The sequence below is a fragment of the Gopherus flavomarginatus genome, chromosome 7, assembly GCF_025201925.1.
Source record: "Gopherus flavomarginatus isolate rGopFla2 chromosome 7, rGopFla2.mat.asm, whole genome shotgun sequence".
Taxonomy (NCBI): domain Eukaryota; kingdom Metazoa; phylum Chordata; order Testudines; family Testudinidae; genus Gopherus; species Gopherus flavomarginatus.
Window position 1 is genome coordinate 112,437,926 of NC_066623.1, and position 13,939 is coordinate 112,451,864.

At 44.1% G+C, this 13,939-nt stretch overlaps 1 protein-coding gene across 2 annotated transcripts in view; it reads left to right on the plus strand.

Annotated features, from left to right (window-relative positions):
* PIK3R3 (phosphoinositide-3-kinase regulatory subunit 3) overlaps positions 1–13,939 on the plus strand; it is a 358,799-nt gene that overhangs the window by 326,727 nt on the left and 18,133 nt on the right. The window lies entirely within an intron of this gene.

The window sequence follows — 13,939 nt, forward strand, 5'->3', positions numbered from 1 at the left end:
GTAAATTCAGAAGATGCCAAGAGTGTTTACTGCATTTGAGGGATATTTATCTAATGGTATGAAAATAGGGATGTTTGACTGTCTAATGGAAGATTGAAAAGCCTCTCTTTCTTGCCGGAAACTTACTAAAAGCTTTGCTTCAGATACCCTCTGGAGTCCAAGAGGTAGGATTCAGTCAACCAGTCAGTTCTCACCTGTGACAGGGTTCCGGTGGGTGACTTCCATGGTTAGTAGCCCCTCCTCGGAGTTAATGCCTGGTGTGTGCAGTTACTACACTTTCTGACCCTCTCGGGAAAGGTGTCGTCTTTCTCCACCATCCTCCTTGTCCACTGAAAATGACTTTCTTGGTGGGTGTCTACAGCTGGGAGAATTAACAAAATAGTTACTTTGGCCTACATACTCACTTCTTTCCTTCTCACAGAGAAATTTTAATTCCTAAAATTGCACTTAATCTTCACACACACACACACCCTCTCTTTGCCCTAGCTTTGGTCCAGAAATGTCAGTTGGGTCAAGAAAGCCATGATAATCATATATGACCCAAGAACTTGCAGTCATCTGAGGTTTTGTGACTTAAGAGGGATGTGAGAAGTGTTGTGGCATCTGCCTATTTAGCAAGGTAGATCAGGAGTTGTATTTTTGGAATCCTTATCCTTTTTTGGTGACTAACTTGTAAACTTTTCTGCATTGTGTATCCACCATCTTGGAACAATCCTCCTGGTCTGAAGTTGGTTAGAGCAGAGAAAGTTAATAATCGTTGCACTAACAGTTTGAGCTAATTAAGCGTACCTTGTAGAAAATTAACTTTCCTTGGATGTTCTGCAAATCTATAGAAGAATACATTATCATAAATTTGCTTGGCAGAATTAGATTTTAAAAAATATATATATAATGCATCTATATAAATCCGTGGTATGCCCACATCTTGAATATTGCATGCCAGTGTGATCACCCCATCTCAAAAAACGTGAACTGGAAAAGGTACAGAAAAGGGCAACAAAAAATGAGTAGGGGTATGGAACAGCTTCCATATGCAGAGAGATTAATAAGGCTAGATGACAGAATGAGGAGTAATGGTCTCAAGCTGCAGTGGGGAGATTTAGGTTGAAATATTAGGAAAACTTTTTTTCACTAGGAGGGTAGTGAAGCACTGGAATGGGTTACCTAGGGAGGTGGTGGAACCACCTTCCTTGGAGGCTTTTACGCTCAGGCTTGACAAAGCCTGGGCTGGAATGATTTAGTTGGGGATTGGTCCTGCTTTGAGCAGGGGGTTGGACTAGATGACCTCCTGAGGTCCCTTCCAACTCTGATATTCCATGAAATTGCCAAATTAATTTAAATAGGCAGAAGTTTTAAACACAATGCACAGTCAACCTGTGGAACTCTTTGCCAGCAGATGTTGTGACGGCTTTAACAGGGTTTAAATAAAGAACTAGAGAAGTTCATGGAGGAGAGGTCCATCAATGGCTATTAGCCAGGATGAGCAGGGATGCAAAACCATGTTCTGAAATGTCCCTCCCCTCCATTTGCCAGAAGCTAGGAATAGGTGACGGGATGGATCACATGATGATTACCTGTTCTCTTCATTCCCTCTGAATCACCTGGCATTGGCCACTGTCGAAAGACAGGATACTATCGTAGGTCTGATCCAGTATGGCCATTCTTATGTTCCTATATTCTTAACTTTGATAGATAATTATAGATTTTTATTTTAGAACATTTTTGTGTTTATCAATTAAAATGTTCAGTTGTGGGAAATTGGAGGGTGGGGGAGTCAGACTGTAATTACTGAATGGCAGATGTTGAGTTTCAAAAAGTTAAAGCCTTGTAATTGTTAAAACATAAATTGTCATCATGTACAAAGTACACCTCTACCCCAATATAACATGACCCGAGATAACACAAATGTGGATTATAATGCAGTAAAGCAGTGCTCCGGTGGGGCGGGGCTGCTCACTCTGGTGGATCAAAGCAAGTTCAATATAACACGGTAAGATTTTTTGGCTCCCAAGGACAGCATTATATCGAGGTAGAGGTGTAAGTAGCCTTAAATTAAGCTCTTAAGTTCTCAAACAGGCAAATAGTCAAAATTTTACAGATAGCATTTTTCTTATCTGTGAAAATATTTTTTTTATGAACTTTTGTATGTGCAATGCAATTGACATTTTACCAATTATCTAATCCTTCCAAGTCTGGTAATGTAGTTTATATCTGCTGTTTTACTTGGTCTCAGCAGATATGAAACAGATTGTTGAAGTGCTAATATGAATGCTTGTTGTTTGGCGGGGGAGGGGGGAATTGCCCTATTCAATCTAATTAATTATTTTAGCTTTATAACCTAGATGCAAGCAATTATAAAATATGTAAGGAAAGTAATATGTTAAGTAAACACGTTCATTCTTGGTAGCTTTGCTAGAGTTAATGGAATTACTGCAGTGGTAAATTTGGTCTGTTGTAATGAACTGACCGTTTGTGTATAGTATGTTTATCCCTGATCTCTCTAGGATGGAATCAGAACAGTTTATGTACAGTGGCACTGTATTGCGGAGGAAGATTCTCCTAGTAAAATGGTATGCTAAAGGCCTGTAGTTTAGAAATGTATTTAAACCTTCCTGCTTCAAATGTGAAGTTTCAAGTGGCTGTGATGTTCTGTAGGGAGACAATCATGATGCCTGTGTGCCCCCCAGGACAACTTTGCTCTGCACTATCCTCCCACCTGGCCTTCAGTGGAGGTAGAGAGGGGCATGGCTGCAGCGCTCCAGCCATATCCTTAGCTTATATCCTTGAGGCTGCTGTAAACTCCTGCTGCAGGAATTCTGTGCAGCTCCTTGATCCTCAGCTGAGTGAATTGGGAGGTAGCTGAAAATCTAGCCCTCCAGCTTCAGTTGCATTTATACTAGTGTAAATGAAAGAAGAATGAGAACTTTCTTTCCTTTTGCGTAGTAAACACCTTTAGCGCTTTGCCAATGAACATATGAAAACAATTTTCACAATTTGCTCACCCACGGGGTTTAAGTGGGGTGGAGGAAACTTTACCCTGGTTTAATGATGACAATCATATTAGAGTTGAATGCTGTGGTGATGGACATAGCATAAGAATCTGAACATATCTAACAAAAAACTTTTGTTGTGAAGCAGTTTGACTTGTTATACACAACGTGCCTGACAAACCCACAAAAGCAAGAAAACAAAAAGTTGAGCCACCCTCCATAATTTTTGTTCCTCTGCCCGCTATACATCTTAACTCTAGTCTGCCTTTTACTGTTCTGCATTCACACCTTTACCATGTTGTTTTTTCTCCCAATAGTAGTAGTTGTGAATGCTTGGCCTAGAAGTTGGCTGTGTTGGAAGAGAGTAATTTGGTAAAAGGTTTCATGGAAGACTGGCATCTCTAGATGGGTAAAATTAAAGTTGTGGTGCGTGGTCTGTGGTATCTATGGTAAAGTGGATGGAGAAGGAGAGTGTATCTACTATTGAATGGCTTACCTACACGTTACCTTGCCTTTGGGGAGCTGTATTTTGGTGTAGGAGGTTAACATCCCTGCTTCACAATGAAGTCTTGCGTATACACTTCCTAATACTGAATTGGGGATGGGGACTTGGCAGAGGGTTGGATAGAATCTGTTGGATAGAATCACAGTGGCTGACAGAATATTTTCTGTCAATAGCTGTGCATGAACCCTTGTCAGCAGGTGCACATGAACCCTTCTGTTACAGGTTACAAATTGCTTTAAAAAGTTAGGTTTCCTCCTTTTTGTCCCACAGTCTTTCTCGCTTGCATAACATAGCACATAAGCTTTAAATTATGCCATGAATAACTGCTAAAAATTACCCTAACCACAACTTTGAATAAAGAAACAACTTGTTGCACCAGTGCTACTCAAGATATACTTTTTCTATCAAGTTTTGTGTAGATTAGTCAACAATGAAAAATGTAGGCCTGTCAAAGAAAAATTTAATTGAGACATATTAAAAGTAATGAAAACAAAGCAAGCAAAAACTATGCAGAATATTCAGATGGCGTAAAATAACCTGGTGTGGAATTTCACACCACCCTCGTCTACTTTTAGAGAGGAATTTGTCCTGTTATAAAGCCCACTTGAAAATATAGTTCTAACTGTAGAGTAGCTAGGTGCTTCCACAATAGTGACACTACCTTATACAACATTGCACTATAGATTCCCAGAATAGTAATCAATTGTCTCAAACCTAGAACTCAGCTAGGGATCCACTGATCTATTGTGATCCACTTGCCCTAAAATGTGTTGGGTGAGATGTGGTGGGTGGGAGGTAGCAGCATTCATATTGGGGGGGGGTTACCAAAAAAAAGGGATTTTTTTTAAAAACAAAAACCCTCAGATGACTTCACAAAAGTGCTGTGGCCCACAACTGATTCCAGCCTGCTGATTGGGAGCTATGATTCTGCAAGTTAGGGTATGTCTAGGCTATGGGATTACTCCGAATTTACAGAATTTGATTTTGGGCAGCCGATTGTATAAAGTCGAGTCCATGCAGCCACACTAAGCACATTAATTCGGCGGTGTGTGTCCATGTACAAGGCTAGCTTCGACTTCCGGAGCATTGCACTGTGGGTAGTTATCACATAGCTATTCTGTAGTTCCCACAGTCTCCCTTGCCCATTGGAATTCTGGGTTGAGATCCAAATGCCTGATGGGGCAAAAAACATTATCGCTGGTGGTTCTGGGTACAGCCTCACCCCTCCCTCCGTGAAAGCAATAGCAGACAACTGTTTCACACCTTTTTTCCTGGGTGAACTGTGCAGACGCCATACCACAGCAAGCATAGAGCCCACTCAGTTCAAGACAGGAGTCATGAACATTGTAAACACCTCGCGCATTATCATGCAGTTTATGCTGAACCAGGATCTGAAAAACCAGACGAGGAGGAGGCGGCTACAGCAGCGCGGTGACAAGAGTGATGAGAACATGGACACAGAATTCTTTCAAACTGCGGGCCCCGGCACTTTGAAGATCATGCTGTTTAGTGGGACAGGTTCTAGCCATGGAACGCCGATTTTTGGGCCCGGGAAACAAGCACAGACTGGTGGGAGCGCATAGTGTTGCAGGAGTGGGACGATTCCCAGTGGCTGCGAAACTTTCGCAAGCATAAGGGCACTTTCATGGAACTTTGACTTGCTTTCCCTTGCCCTGAATTGCCAGAATACCAAAATGAGAGCAGCCCTCACAATTGAGAAGCGAGTGGCGATAGCCCTGTGGAAGCATGCAACGCCAGACAGCTACCAGTCAGTCAGGAATCAATTTGGAGTGGGCAAATCTGCTGTGGGGCTTGCTGTGATGCAAGTAGCCAAATCAATCACTGAGCTGCTGCTGCCGAAGGTAGTGATTCTGGGAAATGTGCAGGTCATAGTGGATGGCTTTGCTGCAATGGGAATTCCCTAACTGTGGTGGGGCGAAAGATGGAACTCATATCCCTATCTTGGCACCAGAGCACCAGGGCAGCTAGTACATAAACCTCAAGGGGTATTTTCAGTGGTGCTGCAAGCTCTGGTGGATCACAAGGGACGTTTCACCAACATCAACGTGGGATGACCGGGAAGGCTTCATGATGGTCGCGTCTTCAGGAACACTACTCTGTTTAAATGGCTGCAGCAAGGGAATTACTTCCCAGACCAGAAAACAAAAGTTGGCAATGTTGAAATACCTGTAGTTATCCTAGGGGACCCAGTCTTCCCCTTGATGCCATAGCTCATGAAGCCATACACAGGCAGCCTGGACAGTAGTCAGGAGCTATTCAACTACAGGCTGAGCAAGTGCAGAATGGTGGTAGAATGTGCATTTAGATATTTAAAGGGTCGCTGGCGCATGTTACTGACTTGCTTAGACCTCAGCCAAACCAATATTCCCATTGTTATTGTTGCTTGCTGTGTGCTCCACAGTCTCTGTGAGAGTAAGGGGGAGCCGTTTTATGGTGGTGTGGGAGGCTGAGGCAAATCACCTGGCCGCTGATTACGTGCAGCCAGACACCAGGGCGATTTAGAAGCAGGGGCAGCTGTAGGTATTTTGCCGCCCCAAGCATGGCAGGCAGGCTGCCTTCGGCGGCTTGCCTGTGGGAGGTCCCCGGTCCTGCAGAGTCGGTGGCAGCCTGCAGGAGGTCCACCGAAGCCACAGGACCAGCGGACCCCCCGCAGGCATGCAACTGAAGGCAGCCTGCCTGCCGCCCTTGCAGCAACCGGCAGAGTGTCCCCGGCTTGCCGCCCAAGGCACGCGCTTGGCATGCTGGTGCCTGGAGCCGCCCCTGATTAGAAGAGCACACCAGGAAGCACTGCGCATCAGAGAAGCTTTGAAAACCAGTTTCATGACCGGCCAGGCTACGGTGTGAAAGTTGTTTGTTTCTCCTTGATGAAAACCCACCCCCTTGATTGACTCATTCCCTGTCAGCAACCAACCCTCCCCCTTCAATCACAGCTTGCTTTCTAAGGAAATAAAGTCACTATTGTTTAAAAAATCATATATTCTTTATTAATTATAAAAAAGAAGAGAACTGACAGTGTAGCCTAGGTGGGTGTGGGAGGAGGGAAGGAAAAGGCCACTTCAGAAGTTCACAATAATGACATCCTTGTGCTTGGGCTGTCCACTGGGGTGAGGTGGAGTGGGTGGGTGCACTGAGCCTCCTCCCCCTCCCCCCCCCGTGTTCTTGCACATCTGGGTGAGGAGGCTATGGAACTTGGGGATGGGGGTGGACAGTTATACAGGGGCTGCAGCCGCACTCTGTGATCCTGCTGCTTTTCCTGAAGCTTCACCAGACTCTAGAGCATGTCATTTTGATCATGCAGCAGCCTCAGCACTGCATCCTGCCACCTCTCATCTCGAGTGTCTCTCCTCTCCTCGTGTTCATCCCTCATGTTCACTGGCAGCTTTCCTGTACTGGGATAGGGTGACCTTCCACTCATTCAGATGAGCGCTTTCATTTCGGGTCGCTTCCATGATTTCCAAGAACATTTCATCTCTTGTCCATTTTTTTTGCCACCTTATCTGAGAGAGCCTTTAGGACGGAGGAGGGAGGCTTGAAAAATTTGCAGCTGTGGGAGAGAGGAGGGGAAAAAGGGAGAGAAGTATTTAAAAAGATACATTTTACAGAACAATGCTTATACTCTTTCACAGTGAACACTATTCACATTACGTATCATATGTGATTTCAGTATAAGGTCGCATTTTGCCTCTTAATATTGAGTGCCTGCAGCTTTAGTGTTAAAGATCACAGACGCAAGTCCGGGCAACAGAATTTGGCTTGCATGCGGCCATGGTAAGCCATTGTCTTTTGGCTTCTGCAGCCTTCATAAAAGCAGCACCCTCTTTTCCCACATGCCAAGCAAAGCCCGTTGAATGCTGCAGTTTTCCTGTTAACATGCAGCAGCAGCAGAAACCAAACTCCTCCCCCCGCCCATATCCAATTCTCTGAGATGATCGCATTATCCTTCCCCCCCACCGCATGGTTGGTATCAGGGAAGATCCCTGCTAGCCAAACGTGAAAAGTTCAGCACCAATGCCCCCCACCCCCCCCTTGGCTAACTGCAGGGAAGGATTTCTTTTCAAACACAGGCAAACAGCCCAGTTGGAACGGCCACCTCTGTCCCCTTAATTAAATTCCCATATTTCTACCAGGTTGCCATAAACGGTATTACTCTCCTGAGGATAACAGTGAGAGAGAGAATGTATGTTGCTTGAATGCCAGCAAACACCGGGACCATATGCTGCCAGGCTTTGTCATGCAATGATACCAGATTACTTGCTACTAGCGTGGCGTGGTCAAGTGTCCTACCATGGAGGGCAGAATAAGGCTGCACTGCCCAGAAACCTTCTGCAAAGGCTTTTGGAGTACCTCCAGGAGAGCTTCATGGAGATGTCCCTGGAGGATTTCCACTCCATCCCCAAACATGTTAACAGACTTTTCTAGTAGCTGTACTGGCTGTGACTGTATCCCAAGTCCTCAGGGCAAATTAATCATTAAAAAATGCTTTTAAACGGTTTTATATTTACAAAGGTACACTCACCAGATGTCCCTTCCATGGCTTCATGGACTGGGATACTGCCTTGGGAGGGTTGGCAGGGTACTTTATTCAGGCTGAGAAAAAGATCCTGGCTGTTGGGAGAATAGAGTTCTGTGTGCTCTCCGCAAGCTTATCCTCCTTCTCATCATCTTCCCCCTCCTCGGAATCCACGGTCAGAGGTGGGGTAGTGGTGGTGGGCCCCCCAAGAACTGCATGCAGCTCAGCGTAGAAGCAGCATGTCTGCGGCTCTGACCCAGACCTTCCGTTTGCTGCTTTGGTTTTCTGGTAGGCTTGTCTGAGCACCTTAACTTTCACGCAGCACTGTAGTGAGTCCCTATTGTGGCCCCTCTTCATCATGCCCTTTGAGATTTTTTTCAAATGTTTTGGCATTTCATCTTTTGGAATGTAGTTCTGCTAGCACGGAATCCTCTCCCCATACAGCGATCAGATCCAGTACCTCCCGTACGGTCCATTCTAGAGCTCTTTTTCGATTCCCAGACTGCATGGTAACCTGTGCTGATCAGCTCTCCACGCTGGGCAAACAGGAAATGAAATTCAGAAGTTCGCAAGGCTTTTCCTTCTGCCAGACCAGTGCATCAGAGTTCAGATTGCTGTCTAAAGTGGTCACAATGGTGCACTGTGGGATAGCTCCCGGAGGCCAATACTGTCGAATTGCGGCCACACTGACCCTAATTCAAAATGGCAATGTCGATTTTCAGCGCTACTCCCCTCGTCGGGGAGGAGTACAGAAATTGATTTTAAGAGCCCTTTATATCAAAGTAAAGAGCTTAGTTGTGTGGACAGGTGCAGGGTTAATTCAATTTAACACTGCTAAATTCAACATAAACTCGTAGTGTAGACCAGGCCTTAGTCTTGCAGTTGAGTGCTTTTCTGTACTTCCCATTGTAAATCCTATGACCCTAGGAAAATCCTAGAAGAAAGGTTCAGTAATGCAGACGTTCTTGGTCTAATTGGCATCTGTCTCAGAAGCTTAAATTAAAGTTTAATTTACTGTAGACTTTTCTCTAACATGCTAATACTGAATTGATTCTCTGGCTGCAGTATGTGATAGAACTAGATGCCACTTGGTGATCTAGCAGTATGAAAATCAACGCATTTGCTTTTTCTTGGAGGAAGCCGCTTTTATCACAGACCATAACTCCTGAATTAGTCCTGGCTAAAAAAGTCCACATTTTGGTTCTTTTGATTTATAATTGTTGGTGTGTGTGTGTGTGTGTGTGTGTGTGTGTGTGTGTGTGTGTGTGTGTGTGTTTTTAAATTAAAGAAAACTATTCTTTTAACATTTTTGCATGAAAAGGGCAATTAGACTAAATGGATACTGGCTGTAACTTCAGTGAAGTATGTATATCACTAGTTTGTTTCAGGGATGAATATGGCCCATTGACTTGAAAGATTTAAAGAGGAGGAGAATTAGGAAATGTTTAAAACTCAATAATATTTGGCCAGCATGCTTAGTTCCTTGGGCTGGCTTCGAACAAGATTTGACTTAAAGGTTTCTATTTGTATTTCATTGTGAGTAACATCTAAAAAAATCCCTATGCATTCAAGAAAAAGCATTAGAACTATAACTTTGCTGAAGTCTAATCTCTGTGCCTGCATTTCAGGAGAAGAAATTGTACTTCACTTCTGCAGAACAGCTCAGCCCAAACTACCTGCTGGAAATTGCACAGCTACATTCTGTGAGCTGACATCATGCAACATACGATCCCAGTGCTTTGCTGCCATTGGCTGATGTGCCGTCTCCATTCAGAAATTAGTTTTTTCCAACGGACTGATTTGGGATTGGGGTTGAGTTTAGAAAGCAGGTTGTGAAGAAGCTTAGGGTTATTAATGAGCAAGCTGTAGCAAAACCATGCTAGTGTAAAAAATGGCTCTTACCTATGCCTGAGTAAGATCCTGAAGAAAAGCTTGTCTCTCACAGCAACAGAAGCTGCTCCGATAAAAGATATTGCCTCTCCCACCCTGCAGTGAGTGCTAGGCAGTCACTGAAGTCTGGATCTAATCTCAGTAACTCACTGATGCAGGGAAAGAAATGTCTTGTTCAGTTGCAGCCTTGGATTTTGGAAATGAGGTGTTAGTTAAAGCAGTTCTAAAGAATTTGTATGTGTTTTGTTTCCCTGGTGCTAACCATTTTCATGCTTTAATAAGAAAAATAGAAACAAAGCACTGTCATTAGAGAGCCAACTGCTTTCATGTCTAAGAAAAAAATAGTTTTGTGGCCCTGATTCTGATCTTACTGCCGCATAACTCAGTTGATTTAGTGGATTTATTCTTCTCTCATATCAGTGTGAGATCAGATTTGTGCCCCAGGAATAGACTGGAAAGAGAGAGCTCCCTATTCAAGGAAGTTTTGTATTCTGCACACCCTACACTTCAGTTTTTTCATTTCCTTTTTATCCTCACTTTATTGTAGGCTTTTAACTCAATGTTTTGTTTGTCAGGTGTAGTTTTATGAAACTAGACTTTAAGGTCCTCCACAAATTGGTATTGAAGGCTAAAGCCTTATTTTATTTTTACTTTCCACACACAGATCTACGACAGAGCTTCCTCTAGTTATACTGCTGTTAGTTTTCACCAGTATCCACACACCGCTATTTTAAGATCACCTATGTAATTCTGTAATTTAACACTGTACAAATGCCATAAAAGCATCAGCGTGGTAGCTGCTTCACTACCTAATACGTTTGGAGTAAAAGGCACTTGCTAAACCCATAAATTAAAAGCCTCTATCCCATTGCTCATAGTTCTAGGTTGCAGAGCCTAAAATATTTTTACATTCAGCACTTTGTTCAGGTAGCTTCCAGTTGATTACAGTACTGTCAGGCTGAAAAAGTCAAACAAGAAATATTAAACTTCCTCTCATGGCAGTTTTTTCCCCTTTGATGTAGCAGTACAGTATCAGTAACATCTGAAGTAATCAATGCTATGTAGAAAAACAATGCACTTCCATGAAATTTTAACTGAGACACAGAAATGGTACAAGTATCAGAGGGGTAGCCGTGTTAGTCTGGATCTGTAAAAGCCGCAAAGAGTCCTGTGGCACCGTATAGACTAACAGACATATTGGAGCATGAGCTTTCGTGTTGCATCCAACAAAGTGGGTATTCACCCATGAAAGCTCATGCTCCAATAAATATGTTAGTCTTGTAAGGTGCCACAGGACTCCTTGCTACTTTTACAGAAATGATAGTGTCAATTGTATTTATTTCTCCCTACTGATGTGTGGGATCAGTAGATGTGAAAAACAAATTTGGGGCAAATTCTGTCCCATTCCTGGTGAGTAGGAAGGACTCCTGCTCTGTCTGGACAGGTCTGGTTCATTCCCACAGGAAGTTCAGATAACAGTGACTTAACCTCCCACCACCACCACCACCACCTGCACTGGTTTCTCTACAGCTTCCAACGATGAAGCTGCACTAATGCACTGGTGGAGAATCTTAAGCCAAAGCTGAGAATGGACATGATCTTCATGTGTAAAGATCAGCTCTGCCAGAATGGTACCCCCAACATCATATTTTGTCTGTGGTATAAGACAAACTGAGGAAAAATTACCACCAGCATTGCAATGTGCTTGCGAGCCCCCCCATTTGACTTGGACATCCCATGAAATCCTAGCCTGCCTGGCATGGTTACAGGGTTCTTTTTATTTATTTTTTAAAAAACACTGCAGCGCAAAGAGCTAGAGCCTCCTGTGCTTGCTTAGTTGGTATAGGTTTATTAAAACTACGGAAAGTTCTGGAACAGATCTAGAATAGCAGTGTTTGAATCTTTTATTCTGACCTAGTATTGAAGGCAGATGTTAGCGACTGAATTCTAAGCATTGTTTACGCTTCTTTGTAGTTCATTGAGAGCATGCGTGGCAGAAATATCCAAATGTGAGTTTAAAAAGAAACTGTCACTGTCCTTTTTTGTAATTCAGAAATATGACTGAACAGAGACATTTGTGGATGAAATAACAGCCAGTTCAACTTTAGTAGTCAGAAAACAAAGTAGAATCACAGGGCCATAGGGTTTCAGATATACTCCTGACTTCAGTGATACTCTGGATTTACACTGCTGTAACTGAAATCAGAATTTAGCTCCTAGAGCAATGGTCCCCAAACCTTTTATCTCGCGGCCCTCCCGTGCCCCTGTCTGCACCCCCGAGGTGGGGCCGAGAGCAGGGCCACAGCTCTGGGGGCGGATGCAGACGGGTAAGGGAGCCAAGCCTGGGGCCACAGCTGGGGCTGGGCCAGGAGTGGATTTGGGGGCCTGGAGCTGGTAGCCAGGAGCAGAGCTGGGTGGTGCTCTTTCCCTGCCCCCAGTGGGGGCTGGTCCAGGCCCCAGCCATGCTCCCCAAAATGTTCCTCAGCATCCCCCTAAAGGGGCATGCCCCACAGTTTGGGGACCTCTGTCTTAGAGGCTGCTTCAAGCAAGGAGGTAGACTAAAGCATGAACTTAATTCATTCTCAATAGTACCTGTATACCATCTTAAAGGGCCGCACAACCATAATTACCCTGGTTGTAAATCATGGGGCCACATCTAAATCTAGTAGAAGCAAGTAACTTCAGTTAGCTCAATGGAATTGCACCATCCTTATACAAAATCTGATATTGGTCCTCTAGACTCATGCACACCTGGACATTCCCAGCTGAACCACAAAAAGAATCTGCATGCTGCAGCTTTAATATTAGTACCGCAGAATGAATGCTACTATCTGAATCAGGTGCTTCATCAGTAACTCCAGAGTGTGAATGTCTGGGTCAAGGTTCAGGTTAGTTTAGATTGGCTTGGTTGAGTACTTGCTGGTTTGTCCAAGAACAGTGAAGCTACTGTGTGTTGGATCCTCAACATGAAATGGCATTTGAAACTGCAGTTAGAGCACAGTTGTTTTTTTCCAATATGGGAGGTGTGGTTCAGAGGGGAACAGATGAATGGCTCTAAGCAACGCATCTCTCAATGTCAAGTCACTCTACACTTGAACTAGAGATGAACATTTTTTGTTTCTAGCAATCATAATTGCATTCCTGCCTGACAGCAGATTGCATGCACTTGCATTAAGAATTGCAATCTTGCATTGCTGTATTCAGTACTTTGTGAAGCACACCTTCTGGAGGCTGTGTAATCTAGGCCTGGGAGCATGTGGTGTGTCTACACTGTAACAATAAACCCACAACAGTGAGTCTCAGAGCCTGGGTCAGCTGACTTGGTCTTGCGCTAAGGGGTTAAAAATAGCAGTGTAGATGTTCCTGCTTAAGCTTTGAGATCCAGCACCTTCACCAGGTTTCAGAGTTCAAGCAGGAATGTCTATACTGCTATTTTTAGCTCTGTACCAGGAGCCTGAGTCAGTTGACTAGGGTTCTGAGATTTGCTGCCATGGGTGTGGTGTCCCCATGTGCTGCAATGTAGATGTATCGTGGAGAGTTGTGCTCCCTTGTGATATGGCCTCTACACCTTGCAGTTCAAAGGGGAAGCTTGACAATTTCGGGCTAGACTGTGACTAGCCCAGCACCTGTTCACTCCCTTATTCCGTTCCTCATTCCCTATTGTATACCTAAGCATGGAGCAATAGTTGCAGTCCTTGTGTTGCTAGTGAGGAGTGAAGTCTAGCTGAGATCCAGACTAATACCCTCCTCTTTTCTTTCACCAGTCAGCAAAGTTGGTCTGTCATAGGAGGGAAGGGCACATTTACTCTTCAAAAGCTATGGCAATGGCCGCAGTTCCTCTGAGAACTGTAGCTGTTACACAGCTGTACCCTCCCCACCCCCCCAACACACACACACTTTCTAGGTTGTGACCTAAGCCACAGTCAAGCCCTCAGTATTTTGCCTGGGGCGGTGAACAGTTAAATTATCCTAGTTATTGTGATTGTTGTCTTGACTCCTCTTACCAAGAACTGCCACTTCCTG